The sequence below is a fragment of the Equus asinus genome, chromosome 9, assembly GCF_041296235.1.
Source record: "Equus asinus isolate D_3611 breed Donkey chromosome 9, EquAss-T2T_v2, whole genome shotgun sequence".
NCBI classification, from domain to species: domain Eukaryota; kingdom Metazoa; phylum Chordata; class Mammalia; order Perissodactyla; family Equidae; genus Equus; species Equus asinus.
This window is the reverse complement of record NC_091798.1, coordinates 26,543,550-26,560,755: the sequence shown is the minus strand read 5'-3', so window position 1 is coordinate 26,560,755 and position 17,206 is coordinate 26,543,550. Positions and strand designations below refer to the sequence as shown.

Here is a 17,206-nt window from a genome sequence, read left to right as displayed (position 1 = left end):
TATTATCATCCCCATTTTACAGCTGCGGAAATTGAGGCTTAGAGAGACTAAATAACTCGCTTAAAATATCACTCCAGGCCAGATGTGCTGACTCCCAAGCGTCAGTGCCGACCTGTTCCCAGGCCCTGTCTGGAGATTGAGATGCGTCTTGAAGTGACTTCAGGCCCCTCTTCTCAGACTCTCGGATTTTTTTTCTGGCTTCTCACTCCTATCCACGGCATGTGATGAACATTCTTGTAGGAAGATCTTTGCCTTCATCGTGATGGCTTCTTCGGGATCAATTCCTTGACATGGATGACCCGATGTTTGGGGCTGTTTTTTTTGGAAATGAGGAGAAACAGAGGACCCCAGCCCAGCTGGAGGCTGGACACGAGGGAGAGGCAAGCAACCCTCCGGGAAGTGGGCGCGACTGGAAAGCCAGGATGCCTGACTAATCCACAGAGCACGCCGCCTCGGTTTATCTGAGCACTGCTTTCCTGTGCCCCTCGGGCTCGCCCAGAAGCCCTTAGGAATCTAGTTTATTTCCATCCTGGTTTTGCTGACTTGACTGAAGTTCTTGCTCTGTGGATCGGCTGCAAGACACAGGCTCTCTCACACACACGCACGTGCACACTGACCTCCAGAAATCAAGCATGAGAGAGACAGTCATTGGGAAGAAACCGAGAGAACCTACAGAAAGTGGGGGACCCTTCTTTACACAGAAAGAAAATTCCCTGGAAAAAGCTGTTCATCAAATTTACATAAATCCTTTCTTCTCTTAATTGGGCTGGGTTAGTTTAATATTTTTACAACAGCTTTATTGTTTTTTTTTTAAATACATCTTCATTGATTATTTTTTAAGATTGGCACCTGAGCTAACATCTGTTGCCAATCTTCTTTTTTTTTCTTCTCCCCAAATCCCCCCATTACATAGTTGTAGATTCTAGTTGCAGGTCCTTCTAGTTGGGGTATGTGGGACGCCGCCTCAGCATGGCCTGATGAGCAGTGCCATGTCGGCACGCAGGATCCGAACTGGTGAAACCCTGGGCCACAGAAGCGGAGCGTGTGAACTTGACCACTCGGCCACAGGGCCGGCCCCTCATTGTTTTTAAAAATTCCTCAAAAATACGTGAATATATTTGAAGATGTAAAAGCATTTGAAATTCTCATTTCAGACTGGCGGTATAGAGCAGTGCTTTCCAAGTGCGTGGCATGTTATAAAATGCAGATTCTGATGCAGGAGGTCTGGGCGGGGCCTGAGAGTCTGCGTGTCTCACCTGCTGCCAGGTGAGGCTGATGCTGGTTCACGGACCAGTCTGCAAGCGAGGGCACAAGACATGTTTGGTAAAGCAAAGATTCTTCTGTTGTGGAATTGCCGCTCCTTGGTAACTGCTCGAAATGTTTTTATGTCTGAGCTAGAAGGGTCTTAGAGATCATTTGTTCGGAGTCTCTGTTGACAGATGGGGAAATTGAGGCCCGATGGGGGGATGGGACAAGCCCAAGGCCAGGGAGCTTGAGCCAGAGCATGACTGAGGGCTCCAGGTTCCTTTTGTTTCCACTGAACTCAAAGCTTAGTCAGTTTCAACTGTGGGACCAGCAAAGGCTCTGAGAGTGGCTGAGGGGAGTGGTGGCCTTGTAGGGAATAAGGCCACCAGGTAGAGTACAGACCCCACGCCAAACCCCATGTGGATGCTTTCCAGGCGTATGCTCTCAGAAAATCCTCACCATAACCCTGCTCAGTAGCATCATCAACTCCATTTTACACAGAGAAATCGAGGCCCAGAGAGCAAAGTAATATGCGGGAGGTCACACAGCAGGGGGTACAGCGCTGGCACCAGTCCTGTGTGGGAGACGCCCCAGCTCTGTCTCCCAAAGTCCTCTTTCATCTCCTACCTTCAAGTTCCCTGCCTTACTGAGCTTGAACACTGGTTCACTTTCCATCAAGGGAAAACCAGGATTGTTTGAAAGACACTGTAGGAAATAAATACAGTGAAAACAAAACAATGTTACTAAAATCTAGCTGGATTTTATCCCCTGCAGAGCCCCAGGGCTGCTCTCTTTGTTAAAAGGGGAGATTAGCAAACGTTAGAGAGATCTCAGAGACAGACTGCCACATGCTGAGGCTTTCCTCTAGATGACATTCGAAGGACTGAAAGAAAACTGAAGGGAGAATAATTTTGCAGGACATCGTCCACCTTCTGCACTGCGCTGTATGAATTTCATCTTTCTTCCATCTCCTGGGCCAGCCATCTCACAGGGCACTATACTCCCTTTCGGCCCTGAAGCAGGACTGGCTACCTGGAAGAGGCACCTGGACCACGTTTCACATCATGAGAGGCTTACACATACAGCATCTCTACTTCAATTTCCCTGTGTCCCAGGAGGTGCAGTCCACACTCCCCCCAGGGGCGTGGCAGTGAGTCAGCAGGCTGCCTGGAGCCGGGGCGTGCTCCCTCCCAGAGATGACCCACCAGCCTGTTTGCCTAATGTGACCACTTTGGAAAAATTGTTTGTTCTCATCCTACTAAAAACAGCTTCAAAGCGACTCCCGTCTAGACTGTGCCAGGATCGATTATCACATCCCGGACCTGATCGAAACCACAGGGGGGCATAGTCATTTGCTTTAATGCAGTTAAAGCAAAATATAATAATGCACCCAGGCCAGGGAGGAGAGCAAGGCTCCCTGGATGGTGGAAGGAGAAATGAGTTCTGGATAATTTCTTCTCAGCTCCAAAGGAGCGAGTTTAGACTTTTCCTGCCTCCATCTCTGAGGCTGCCTTGGGCCCTGGACTGTCCTTTGCAGAGGGCCACCAGGTGAGGGTGACCTGGCAGGATGGGGAGTGGGGACGAAGCCGTCTGGGGGTGGGATGTGGTGGCGTGGGGGTGTGCAGAGCACAGTCCAGGAGGAGGGAAGCCAAAGAAGAAGGAAGGGAAGGACGAGAAAAAAGCTCTGAGAGAGTAGGAAATGGACACAGCCAGCCTGGTAATTCCTGGAATCCCTGACAAATCCCTGGCCCCAAGGAGGCCAAGTTGAGCCTTGCAGGTCCTCCCAGAGGACAATGTGTGCGATCAATCCAGCTTCCATAAGAAGGCACCAGGAAAATGCGTGTTGGCCTCTCAGAGAGCCATAACGAGGAGAAAGAGCGATCAAAAGCCTTGGCCTGGTGGTCAACACTGCCTTGCCTGCCTCAGGACTTACGTCCAGCATCCCAGGGTTCTAGAGAGGAACCAAGTGATTGCTGACACCACTCCCCCCACCTCTCCAGGACAGGCGGGGATGGGCAAGCCTTCAGGGAGTTCCTCAGTGCTTCCTGCGCACACGGTCCGTGGGAGCTCCACACACCGCCCATGGGGTTACCATAACCAAGTACTACCAATGGGATGGCTTTAACAACAGAAATTTATTTTCTTGCGGTTCTGGAGGCTGGGAACAAAACCAAGGTGTCAATCAGCAGGGTGGTTCCTTCTGAGGGGTGTGAGGGCAGGATCCTTGCTGGGCCTCGCGTGTAGACGGCTGTCTCCTCCCTGTCTTCACGTTGTCTTCCCTCTGTGCCTGTCTCTGTGTCCATATTTCCCTTCTTATAAGGACACCAGTCCCATTGGATAAGGGCCACCCTAAGGACTTCATTTTATCTTGTTAAGACCCCATCTCCAAATAAGGTCACATTGCGAGGTACTGGAAGTTAGGACTTCAACACATGAATTTTAGGGTGGGACGCAACTCTGCCCAGAGCACTGTCCCTCGGGAGCTCCTGCACCCGCTGCCTTGTGGGGAGTGAGAGAGGAGACCAGGCTCTGTGAGGTCGGCTCTCCCCAGCTCCATGACCTTGGACAAGTGACTTCACCTTCAGGAGCCTCGGCTTGCTCATCCATGGAGTGGGGATGCTAATACTGCCCCCACTGAGTGGAGAAGAAGCGCGTAACTCCAAATGCCCTCCTGTTACAGTGACGTGATTTTCCCAGCTGGGAAGCATCCTCGGAAATCGCGGGTGCTCTCCCTTACCAAACTGAGGTCCCCTGAGAACTGAGAGCTGCTCCTCCCCAGAAAGTAAGACTCCGGTACCTTTTCTTCTCCTCTTCTTCTTCCTCCTCCTCCTCCTCATTCTCCTCCTTGTCTTGTTGATTCCCAAAGGCTATTGTTACTTTATTGTTGTTTGTTGTTATGGCCCCCATTTGTTGAAGACTTCATTGTGTAGACGTTGTGCCAAGTGCTTTGCTGTCTTTATCTCATTTTATCCTCACAATAACCCTGCTGGACAGGAACCATTACTATCCCCATTTTATAGATGAATCAACTGAGGCTCAAAGAGTTGGAGTAAGGCCCAGAGGACTGAGCTAGGACACTAATGGGAAATCTCAGGAAGGCAGCTGGCAGTTCACAGAAGGAAGGTGTTCCTCATGGGCTGCCTGGAAGGGAGGGAGGCCCCTGCCCTGGAGGACCAGGGGCTCTTACTGTCTTGGGGTGAAAGGGGTCGCCAAGTCCAGAGCCGCTCCTGAGCCCCGTGCAGGAACCCCTCTCTAAGACCTGGAAGCCTCAGCCAAGGAGACCCCTGAGGGGAGAAGTAGGGATTCTTGCAAACCCTCCCAGGCCGACAAGCCCAGTTGCCCCTCTAGCAACCGCCCAGCACATAGCAGTTACTCAATAAACACGTAATAAATGAGTAATTATATCGATCAACTGCAATCACAAAAAACAGCCACTTTTGTTGCAAGATGACATTGCCAGGCTTGGGCTAAGCCTTTGATCTATAGTTTCTTGTTTCATTTCATCTTCTCCCAAGCCCTACAGGATAGGTGCCATTATTATCCTGGTTTTACAGCCAAGAAAGCTGAGACCGAGAGAGGTTTAGTAACCTTGGGCAGGTTAAAGCTCTTAAAACCTCTGTGTTAGTGGATCTCAAACCCTGCCCACGGAAGGGGGCATATTAACTTAACCATTCAAACAGCCTTGGGTCCCCAGAAACCCTTGGCACACAGTGGGTGCTTAATAAGTACTTAATGAATTAACGAATTGATCCATTCATCAAACCTAGCCCTCGAGGTAGACATCTGACCAAACAAACAACAGAATCTCTGGGCCCATAAGATTCCCCCAGCCCAGTTCCTGGCATACAGTAGGTGCTCAATAAATATTTGTGGGCTGAATGGCCCTCTGGCCCCTAACATGGGCAACTCTGACCATAAATTTCAGCTCCAGGCACTTTGAAGTTCCCCCAGGGGACAGCTGCTTTTCTTGTTATCGAGGCCCTCTCAGCCCCCACCTCCTAACCCCTCCCGGCCCCCTGGGCCCATCCAGGCCAGGGACCTGGGGCCGCCAGAGCCGGGAGATAAGGATGATGGATGGCCAGTCGCCTGGCTCCACTGAAGCCTGGGGTTTCCTGGGAGCGGGAGACAGTCTAGTGATTCCAAAGCCTCTCGGAATTCGAGTGGAGAGAGCTCCAGGAGGGGGTGGGGGCAGCATCCGAAGTGTCTCTATCTCCTCAGAGATGCTGGACCCGACAGGAGGTTTCAGCACCCCCCGGCTGCCTTGATCTCCTTCCATGTTGACAAGGCTTCCTTTCAGCATGTGGTGGACACCAGGACTCATCTTTGGAGCTTCCAGTAGGAGGCAGGAGGATGGTATCCCCACCATCCCAGCCTATCTCCTTCCCCGGGGCATTGGGTCCAGGATCTGGAGGCTGGGCAGGCTCGCTTCCCGCTTTGTAATCCCAGGTCTGCCATTAATTGAGTCTTCGGCAAATTGAGAAATCACAGTGTGGGGGCCCAGGTTTGCCCGTTTGTAAAATAGGTCTTGAGGGGGGTGTTTCCTTCCAGCAACGCTGAGACAGGATTCTAAGTAGCTAAAGGAGAACCAGCTGGGGCTGAACGGGATGGAAGCCGTCCCAATGGCGAGGCCAGCTTGTGCTTGGATCCAGGCAATAATATTCATTGGTTTAATTTAAAATCTCTGATCCCCAAACCAACATGCTTCCCAGCTGTGGACAGATTGTAGTGCCTGAGCGTGTTAGACTTTGAAGGACTCTGGAGGGACTGAAACTTGTCAATTTCTTTTTGCCCTTCCCTTCTCTCTGAACTTAAGTTTATTTTAAACTTTAAAATATATATATATATATTTTTTTTATTGCGAACAATACTGGAACATGTTTTTCTTCCTTAAGAAAATACGGATAAAGTTAAAGTGCCCCAGACAAGGTACCCTCAATCCTGGACTACTCCCCTCTATTTCCAGAAGCAATACCATCATGTAGGATGCGCCCCCAACCCTCCTCAGCACCTTCTCATAAACCTGTTTACCCACAGCATGGGTGTGGGGGGTTTATTTAAAGGAATCAGCCCACATCGGTCATGTTTTTTGCATCCATCACCCAGCCTGTGGCTTGGAGACCCACCCGTGCCGGGACATATGGATCCATCTCATTTCCCCTAACTCGTGTTCAGCCTACGACTCGCTGGACCTGCCTTCCACATAAGCTCCAAGAAGGCAGAGGTTTGTTCTCTTGTTCACAGATGATTCCCAGTGTCTAAAACAGGGCCTGGCAGTCGTTACTCGATAATGATTCCGTGAATGAGTGAAGAGAGGAATAAATGAATGACCCGATGCAGGTAACCCACCCTCTACTCTCGGGTATGTCGCTTCCTTCCAACTTTTCACCAACACAAACAGTGCTGCAACGAGCACACCCGAATATGCTCCTGGGTTCACTTTTGAGGAGCAGTAACTGGTGGGGGCTCCCTGAAGCCTCAAAGAGCACAGTTTGAAATCCTCTTGTCAGGCCAAAGCCTTCATTTCATGGATGAGCACAGAGGGCCCAGAGAGGGCAAACAACTCGGCCAAGGTCACCCAGCATATTAGGGATTGATTAGAACCTCAAGGATAGTTTGAATTTCTCTTCCTTCATTGACTCTCTTAGTACTTATATTTTCTCTCACCCCTAGCCTGTGTAGCTCAGGAGGGTGACTTTAGGAGCAGAAAGTCTGAGTCACTTGGCATAGAGAAGACTCTCCAGAATCAGGAGTCCGGGGTTTTTGTCCTGGTATGGAATTGTCGAAGGATCTGGGTAAATCACGTCCCCTCTCTGAGCCTCAGTTTCTCTAATCTGTAAAACTGGCCTAGCACTTCTTGCCTAACTCTTGAAGTGAGGACGACAAGAAGAGTTGATAAAATAGAGAAACAGCATAGGCATCTAAGAGAGGGCTAGTTCAGTTTAAAAGGTAGAATTTTTTAAAACAAATTTCAGGTTAAAAGATATGGTATGTTTCCACTTCTGTAAAAGTGAAAAAGAAAAAAATAAGTTTGTATAAATACGGAAAAAGTGACAGCCGTTACCCAGCAAATGTTAACTGTCAGCGGTTTCCTGGGAGTTCAGAACTGCAGAGAAAGGAAGGGGAAGCTATTAACATTTTCTTGCTACCCTCAGTTTTGTTGATTTTGTAAAAGCTTGACACAACAAAAGATGTATTTACATACTAAGCATGTGAGCTCAAAAAATCAGAAGTGAAAAGATAAATATTGTTATAGAAAAAAATTTAAAGCAGAAGTCATGAATAATCCATTTACGAAAGCAAAAATACAAATAGCTAAACAAGAAAAAGGGCCAAATCTTAGGGTGATCAAATACTTACAAATGAAAGCAACAGTGAAATTCCTTTTCTTTTGCTTATCAAACTGTAAAGTGATATGAAATGGAGACGAAAATGTTTTCGTTTTTGCCCTGGAGAGAGGGAGATCAGAGTGGGGATTAGCAGGAAGGTGGGGACCCCGCCCCCTCACAGTGATGACATCTCCATCCTGTCCTGCTGCCCTGCGCTCTGATAGAGCCATCCCGAGACCAAGGAGAGATGACAGGGGAGAGTCACTGCTTCTTTTGGCTTCTACCTCCTCCGACCACGGCGTCCTCTGGCCCCCTGCCCCCAGCCAGGGACACTCTCCCCTCATCAGAAATAAATCCCTTTCTTCTGATAAGAGTCCTGGATCCTGTGACAAAACCAGAAATGATTGGGAAAGTGCCTGGTGAACACAGATCGTGTCCTTCTCCGGAAGGAATTGCTGGGTTCAGAGCAGAGAATCTCGGTTGTGGGGTCAAAGGTCATCTCTGCTAAGCCCCTGCCTCTAAGCAGAACTGCCCTAAGGGCTTTATTTTGGTGGTTTTTTGTGGGAATCCAATGACATGCTAGAACAAGCCATTAGCAGTCATCTGGTCCAATAGCCTCATTTTATATAAGGGGAAACTGAGGCACAGGAGGGCTTATGAGAAACCCAAATCACCCAACCAGTTAAATGGAGCTCGGTCTAGAACCAAGGTCTTTTGACTCCTGGTCCAGTACCCTTTCTGCCTAGATTCATCATGGTCATATCTTTTCTTTGTGGACTGGACCTGTTCTTTAATCCCTGTATATTGAAGTCTATTTTCTCCCTAATTGTGGCTAAAAATCCCACTTGTTCACTTGGGAAAGGAAGTGGTCGTGAGATATATGTTCACAATGGAGATCATATATTTAAGAGAGAAAAGATACAGTTCCGATACAGTTCTAATAAACAGCATTAATCATAAATAGTAAATTTCAATCAGTAAGTACTAAAATTAAATTGTGTTAAACAATAAAAAAACTTAAATAAAACAATAAAAGTCGCCTGACTCTATCACAATATACAAATGCACAACACAGGGCATTGTTATCGTGCTTGGCACACGCCTTTGCCTTTATTTTGCTCAGCACATTCCCCTTGGCCAGGAAGATCTGCCTGGGGAAGAGATGGAGGGCAGGGTAAGACGGCCCAGCAGCAATTCGGTCTCTGTCTGTCACAGAATTCCTGTCAAGCGCTTACCTACCGGCTAAAAACGTGTCTTGGTGTTAAGCAGATTCTCTTTTAAAATTCTCAAGTAAAGACTATAAAATGTCAAGAGTAGGGCTAGGCAAACTTTTTTGGTAAGTAGCCAGATAGTAAATGTTTCCGGCTTTGCAAGTCCTCTAGTCATTTTGCAAGGATTCACTCTGCCACTGTACCTTGAAGGCAGTCACAGGCAATATGTAAACAATCCATCATGACTGTGTTCCAATAAAACTTTATTTATAAAACAGGCAGTGGGGAGGATTTGGCCCTTAGGCTATAGTCTGCCAACTGCTGGTCAAGAGCGTGGGCTTGGGAGTCAAACTTGAATCGGAATCCCAATTCTGCTGCTGCTTCGTCTGTGAGATCTTGAACTGGCATAATTATTCGAGCCTCATCTGCAGAATGAGGATGCTAATTGTACCTGGTCACAAAGCAGCTACTCAGTGGTATACCACTCAGCTCTGGCATGTCGCAGATGCTCAATAAGTGGCACCTAAACAGGTAGGACACAGTCCACTGTGCTGGAAGACACCAGAGTTCCGATTCTAAATTCATTGCCCCTACCAGCCGTTTAACCTCAGCCAAGTATGTCACTTACCAGCTCCAAAACTCTGCTTCCTCCCCCCATAAAATGGGAAGAGAAACTCATTTATTGCCAGAACCTTCATATACATTCTTGCTTAACTCTCACAACAGCCCTTGTAATTGTTACTATCTACAATTTACAGAAGAGGAAACTGAGTCACAAAGAGGTGAAGGGCCATTTAGCTAGTAAGTGATAGAAACCAGATATTTAAACAGAGACTGTCTGACTTCAAAGGTCGAGATATTTCTTTCCACTCAACTGTGTTGCCTCCCTAGAAAATGAGAAGAGGAGAAGAGGTGTAGGCTGCGTACAGCGTTCTGATCTGTACATCTGTGAACTGCTGCATCGCCCATCTGGTACCTGAATCTCCTCCCAGCATCCCTGCCCAGCCTCTGCGTCTCCTCCACCAGAAGATGGGGGGTCAGTACTGGACTGAACAACCCATTTTCTCTTTGGTCAACACTGACTGTGGTAAGGTCTTGGATTGAATGAACCTCCATCCCCATCATTTCTGCCCAAGGGTCCAAATGCTTTCTTTGAGGACCCCCCAAACCTTGATCACCCTTCTTCTACAGGATGCTCACCCAAGATTTGATCATCCCTTGATTCCACAGCTCTGTTCCTGCAATTGCGCCTCCTCCCAGAGGACGTGGCATGGAGGCCCCCCTGCATTCCCGCTGCCCCACCCTGGGAGACTGCTCCGATGTGTCTATACCCCTGGAATACTGTGGCGCCTAGATCTGCGTTCCTGCCCAGCGGGCTGAGATGTCACGAAGGTGAGTCAGCTCGTGCCCATGATAACATCTACATAGCCAGCCTAGGAGGCAGGTATTTCTTGCACTGGAGCGATGAGTTTGGGACACAGAGGAGCCTATCCTGTGCTTGTTGAGCCTTCCCCTGCGGGGGGCGGGGTGGGTGGAGAGAACGTCAAGAAGAAAGGCCACTCTTTCCGAGAACAACCTTTTGAGATGGGAGGATCTTGGTCTGACTCACAGAAACCAAGTCTTCAAGAACCTGTACCGAGAGGTGGGGTCGGAAGCACTGACCAGGCAGGCCATAGTGAAAACCAGCTTTGTGCTTTCTGAGGCTGAGAGCATGTGGAAGGTCTGCTAAGGTCAACGTGATCATTCAGAAGGCATTGATACCCCAGCTGCTGGGCAGGGCTGCTGGGCTGGAGCCAAGATACTGGATTCTATTCACAACCCCATTGAAAAACTCCTGTGATGTTGGGCCAATCACATCTCCTCTCTGGGCTTTGGTTTTCCCATCTGTGGGATGACTGGGTGGGAACTCCTTAGCTTCTCAGAGAGACAGTATGGCCCAGTGGTAGGAGCTCAGAGCTCTGGGGTCAGACAAACCTGTACGTGCACCCAGCTCTGCCTCTTCCTGGCTGTTTGACTGCAGGCAAGTTACTTAACCCCTGAACCTTGGTCTTCTCATCTTTACAATGGGATAACAGGTGCTCGCTTCAGCAGCACCTAGGCTAAAATTGGAATGGTGCAAAAAAGATTAGCATGGCCCCGGCGCAAGGATGACATGCAAATTCGTGAAGTGTTCCATATTTTGTTTCTTCGTTTTTTGATATCTGCAGGTGGGGAAACTGAGGCTAGATAAACCAAGTGACTTACCCAATGGAGGACACTTCTGGGTTCAAATCCCATCCCCTCCAAAAATAAAAAATAAAAAATAAAATGGGATAATGGTAGAGTGCTCCATGTGCCTGGCCCTACTCAGCACTCACTAAATGGGGGGTGTTGTGGTGGTGATCCGAGGGCCATCCACCTCAGTATTCTGAGATTCTACACGTGGAAGTGCGAGAGATGGGGTGCATACATGGGACGGGGCTATTGGTAAGACCCTGAATGACACCCCGGTCCAGTTCTGAGGGACACTGGACCTCCAGCCATCTCTGCTACCTACACATGTCCTGCATGCTCCTCCTGCCAGGCCTTTGCCCTCTCTGGTTCTCTCCTGAGTCCAGAATGCCTTTTCTGCTTAATAAAATATGTCTGGCAAAAAAAATGGCAGCCAGAAGGCACATGCATGTGCCTCTAACATTCAGGCAAGGGTCTTTCCTGCACGCCTTTTTTCTGTCTTCAGAATGTGCCTGAGCAGAATCAAACCGGGGTGCTTAGAATCACAGACTCATAGGAAGAGAGTTGCAAGGAATCATTTATTCATTCCACAAACAGTCCTTGAGCACCGACAGTGTGCAGGCACTGTGAACGGGACCTTGGAGAACACCACCAGGGGCTCTTACAGAGGGTTCTCAGAGGAACTCCCAAGGTCTAAGAACCCCTGAATGTATAAATAAAGTTTGAAATCTGCACATGTAAAATGTCCTTCCAAGACAGACACTCTGACATCAGACTGCCAAATGCCGGTGTCTCCAAAATGTTAAGAGCCACTGGTTCAAGCCCACCACCCAATAGGCCTTTTTCACAGTTGGGGAAATTGAGGCCTAGGACAGGGAAATGACTTGTTCAAGGTCACACAACTAGTCAAGGGCCCAGGCAGGCCCCTCCAAACCTCCACATCTCCAAGAGAAGACCCCTTCGTTTGTTGACAGGGGGTGGCTGCAGAAGGACGAGCAATTGAGCTGATTCTCTGGATTCTAAGGAGCCCCTCTTCTGAACCCTCCACTCCCCACCACACACCCACAAATACACACACACACACAAATAACACACACTCCCAGCGTCTTTCGCAACATCCTACAGGTTCACCCACCAGAGGCCTGGTGTTGGGCCTGCCTCAAGTCGAATGCAGATAACCTCTCTCAGGATGTATAAACATCCAGTGGGCGTCCAGGGCAGAAGAATGTAGAAATAGCTTCTTTTCCCTGTGACCATTGGACGTCTTCTGCCAGACCGTGTCGAAGTTACAGTGACCTCTCAGGCCTGGGCCTGAGGCCCTTTGAGTCCCCGTCTAGTGTCCCCCAGATGTTTTCTCACTGTCGATGACTTCTGCAACCTCAACAAAGAAGGCTTCTTAAGCGCCAGGATCCTACCCCCTCTCTCCACGCGCCTTTGTCCGAGCCCCACACCTTCCATGGCTTGCAGCCGAGAAGCCAGGGGTTGCCAGCTGTGGGCTGGCGCTTCCTTCAGAAGGGTGTTAACGGCGGTTTCGGGAGATTTTATGTGGAGACAAGTGGTTTGAATTTAAAGGGAGGGCACAGGGGAGCTAATTAGAAAGCCTACTTGTGGTAAATAGATATTTATTTTATCCTACTTTTTAGAGAACTAAATCTTAGAAAAACAGAACTGAGCTGGAAATGAAAGCAACACCTTTTTTTCCCCTTCAGCTACGATTTGTTTCCAGGTTTAAAAAAAACAAAAGCCCTCCAAAAATTTGGTCAGAAGAATCAAGTAGAAATGCGCTGAAGCTCTCTCCGAACGGAGGAACGAGAAAATGTGGCAGACCGTCCTCCCTGCGACTCCAGGGACTGTGGGTTTGGTCTCAGCTCTGAGGAGGCAGAAGGGAAGCAGGCACAGGCATACGTGGAGAGCTTCGTGGAACCCTGCCGTCCGCCCGGCGTTCCAAACACAGTGTTGCAAACTGTTGCCCATGTTTGGAAAGAGAAAAAATGGAATCTCACCCCCATCTTTATTCAATTCTTCTGGTTGCTATTTGCCAATTCTACTTAACCTAGGAGAAATACGGGGATGAATTCTGGATGTGTTCAGAGTGGCCTGGGATCCATTTTTGGAAATAGAGACTGTGTCATTGAATTACATGATACTCCTTGCATGGCCCGTGTGCCTGCACAGGCGCGCGCACACACACACATACACACACTCAGCTCTGCTCAAATGCCACCCTCCTCACACAGCCTTCTCCTTGGCCCTCCACCCAGACTCCCCTTCTGTTTCCTCAGGACTTGCAGAGAACTTGGAAGCTTCCTCTCTTCTAGAACTTTCTATGCTCAGCCTCACATCAGAATTATTCATGCAAATGAAAATCTCCTCCAGTCGTCAGGAGAGAATTCAAAGGCCCCTTCACACAGACAACAAAGAATAAACAGAATCAAGTTCCTTAGAGTCAGAAATACTAATAGAACCTCCTCACAGTGCTGTTGTGAGAATTAAGTGCCTGCAGCTTGGCCTAGAACATAGTGAGCGCTCAGCAAATATTTGATGGAACCCGTGATGTCAGGAAGGACATGCTTGAGGCTGTCACTTCCAGACAATACTCCTTCCCCATAACAGAACTGAGACCGTAACATATTGAGGGCTCTCGATCTAGGTGTCCAATGACATGCCTTTTGACCAACAGACTCAGAACTATAAAAATGAGAGTTGAAGGAATCATTTATGGAGTTATGAATTCAACTAATATTTGGTGGTTACGTTATTGATCTTACAGTTGGATCCTAAATCTATATAGTCATTCACTCCAAGTTGGAAAACATCTCAGAAATTCATCTTTCTGTCTTACCCAGGCGTCTCCCTGATGGATGGCCATTCAGCCTCCTGAATACTTGTGGCGATGAGCCTCCGCTGTCAACACTGTGAGGAGTCAGAAAGCGTATTCTGGTGTTGGGCTGAACTCTGCCTTCCTGAATCGTCCACCCACTGGTCACCCACTTTCATCCTTCATGACTTCTTCCCCAGGGGACCTTTGAGTTATATGAAAACAGCTCTCCCGGCTGTCCTACCCTACTCCAAAACTCTAAGTCTTTTCAGACCCCAAATGGAAATTTCTGGAAAAGACAAGAAAATTCTCTTGTGTCATTGTGGTTCAAATGACCTCCCAAGATGCATGTGTATCTTTCGTTTTTATCTGGCAAGAAAGGCCCAAGTTGTCCCCAAATCCTGAGTCCATGGGCTCCCGTGGCATCTCTGGGCTCTGGTGGCACATCTCCCAAAGCCTGTGTGAAGCCAGGGTCACCACATTTGTGCTACCTCCCTCTCATCTCATTCCCTCAAGGCCATGTCCAGTTGAGAAAAATCCCTATTTCAAAGAAGGAAGAAAGAAAGAATCTAAATGGGGTCAGGAGAACTGGGTTCCCCCACTGGCAAGCTGTGAGCTTTAGGAAAGTGCCTTTCTGGGACTCAGTTTCTCCATTTGTGTAATGGACTGAGTGATCCCTGAGGGCCCTTCTGGAAGTAAAGTTCGGACAAAGAAGAGGGATATCAGATCTGGATAGAGGTGCCTGATGCTGCCAGATGGGGGTTGCCATGGCAACCACTTTCTCCATCTCCAAAGTTCTCCCATTCCAGAGGGGACTTGCAGCTGTGCCTCCTGCCTGGAATGGTCGTCCCCCTGCTTTGCACAAGGCTGGCTCCTCTCATCCTTTAGTCCTCTTCTTAAACGTCACCTTCCCTGAAGGACTTTCCCGGCCACCTCCAAACAAGCTGGTCTCCCCCACGCCCTGTTTCTTTCCTCCCAGCACTGGTCACCATCAGAAATGATTTTACAGTAGCCCCTGCTTTTCCAGGAGGGGTACACTCCAAGACCCCCAGTGGATGCCTGAAACCACAGACAGTACGGAACCCTGTATATATTATGTTTTTTCTATACATACACACCTATGATAAACCTTAATTTATCAATTAGGCACAGCAAGAGATTAACAATAACTAATAATAAAATAGAACAATTATAACAATATACTGTAATAAAAGTTACCATAGATCTTAGCAACCTCAGCATACAAATTTTTTCTTTCCTTGTTAAGTCAAGGATTTTCACGTTTTCACTTAAAGGAAGCCCTTTATGGCTTCTTGTTGGCATATCCAAATTGCCAGCATCACTACTCTTGTGCTTTGGGGAAATTCTTAAGTAAAATAAGGGTCAATTGGACACAAGTACTGTGATACTGCGACAGTCGATCTGATAACCAAGACGGCTACGAAGTGACTAATGGGTGGATTCACAATTCAGGCAGGGCCCAGCTGGATGGCAAGAGATTTCATCATGCTACTCGGAATGGCATGCAATTTAAAACTTATGAATTTTTTATTTCTGGAATTTTCCATTTAATCTTTTTGGGCGGCAGTTGACCATGTGTAAACTGCAGAAAGGGAAACCTCAGGTAAGGGGGGACTACTACATTCCACTGTATCTGTTTGTAACATCTGTGTCCTGGTAGATGTCAGCTCCACGAGGACAGGAACGCTGCCCTGTTCCCTGCTGCATCCCAGGTCCCCAGCACAGGGTCCGGCATGTAGTGGGGATTCAATACATATTGAATGAATGAACACATGAATGAATCAATGAATGAGTGAATGAGCCTATGGACCACGCCCCTCCCGGGAACCGCTTCCTTCTCGTCCCTCCTCTCTGTCTCCTTTCTCCCTTCCTTCCTCCCCCTGGTTCACCCCTCCTTTGCCCTCATCTGACATTTTTATTTCAACTGCCAAGTGTTTTACTCCTGTTCTTCCTTCTCCTCTTCTCCACCTGTCCACTTCACATGCACCCTCAAAACCAACGTGTACCCTGCCGCCACCACCTCCATGAAGCCCACCAGGATACTTGGAGGGCTGTAGCCCTCCAAGCTGTAGCCCACAGAGCCCTCTGCCCTTTCAGTCATCTAACCCCCTTATTGATCTGGAGCCCTGCCATTCACCACGGGCTTTCCTGGACAGCCTCTAGAGGAGGCAGAGCAGGCACAAGTGAAAACAAATGTACTACGCCCCGTAGACAGCGTTCCGAGACCCATTTTCCTGACAAGTAACTCCGGATCAAAGTCTTCAATACTCTGTCTAAATGCACCGGCTTCCCTCGCACTCGGTGAGCTCCAGCCCTGGCCGTTCACTGTTTTAACTTCAATTATGAAAATTTCGCACATAAACCAAGAAGAATAGTACAACAGACATCTATAGGTCCATTCTGTGGCCTGGTGTTTTAGCCCTTCGTTACCCACTGCTCCATCCTCCAGGATGAATTCTCACGTTTGGTTCCTAGACCTCAAATTCAAAGCATCAACTTAACCACCCTCCTGTGTTCATGACATTTTACCACCAGTGGTCTTTGCTGCCTGGATTTTAGATCTTTATTTTCTCCATTCCCTTTTCTCTTCATTGCCCACTCTTATCCCACACGCACGTGCACACACACGTACACACAGGCACTTGTTCTATTGGTTTAAGCTACACCTTTTTAAAAAATAAAATGTGTATTGTTGTCTTGTGTGTTTTCATTGTGATAAAATATAGGTAACATAAAGTTTACTACTTTTCAATGTATGGTTCAGTGACATTACGTACATTCACATTGCTGTGCACCCATCACCACCATCCAGCTCCAGAGCCTTCCCCTCACTCCAGCAGAAACCCTGTGCTCCTTAAGCAGTGACTCCCCATTCTCTGTTCGCTCCAGCCCCTGGTAACCACCACTCCACTTCCCGTCCTGTGGCCAGGAAGCCGTCCAGGAAAGTCCATGGCGAATGGCAGGGCACCAGATCAATAAGGGGGTTAGATGACTGAAAGGGCAGAGGACTCTGTGGGCTACAGCTTAGAGGGCTACAGCCCTCTAAGTATCCTGGTGGGCTTCATGGAGGTGGTGGTGGCAGGGTACACGTTGGTTTCTAGATATCTCATATGAATGGAATCATACAATCCATTTGTGTCTGGTTTATTTCACTTAGCATTATGTCTTCAATGTTCACCCCTCTTGTGGCGTGTATCAGAACTTCATTCCTTTTTATAGCTGAATAATATTCCATTGTATGGATAGACCACATTTTGTTTATCCATTCATCTATTGATGGACACTTGCATTGTTTCCACTTTTGGCCATGGCGGATAGTGCCACTATGAACATTGGTGTACTACTATCTGTTTCAGCCCCTGTTTTCAATTATT

The 17,206-nt window shown here is 48.2% G+C and overlaps 1 non-coding gene across 1 annotated transcript; it reads left to right on the top strand.

Annotated features, from left to right (window-relative positions):
• Positions 1-10,857: 10,857 nt before the first annotated feature.
• Positions 10,858-10,964, top strand: LOC123289087 (U6 spliceosomal RNA). Its single transcript, XR_006532856.1, has one exon. It is a non-coding gene; the product is annotated as a U6 spliceosomal RNA (small nuclear RNA).
• The last annotated feature ends 6,242 nt before the right edge of the window (positions 10,965-17,206 follow it).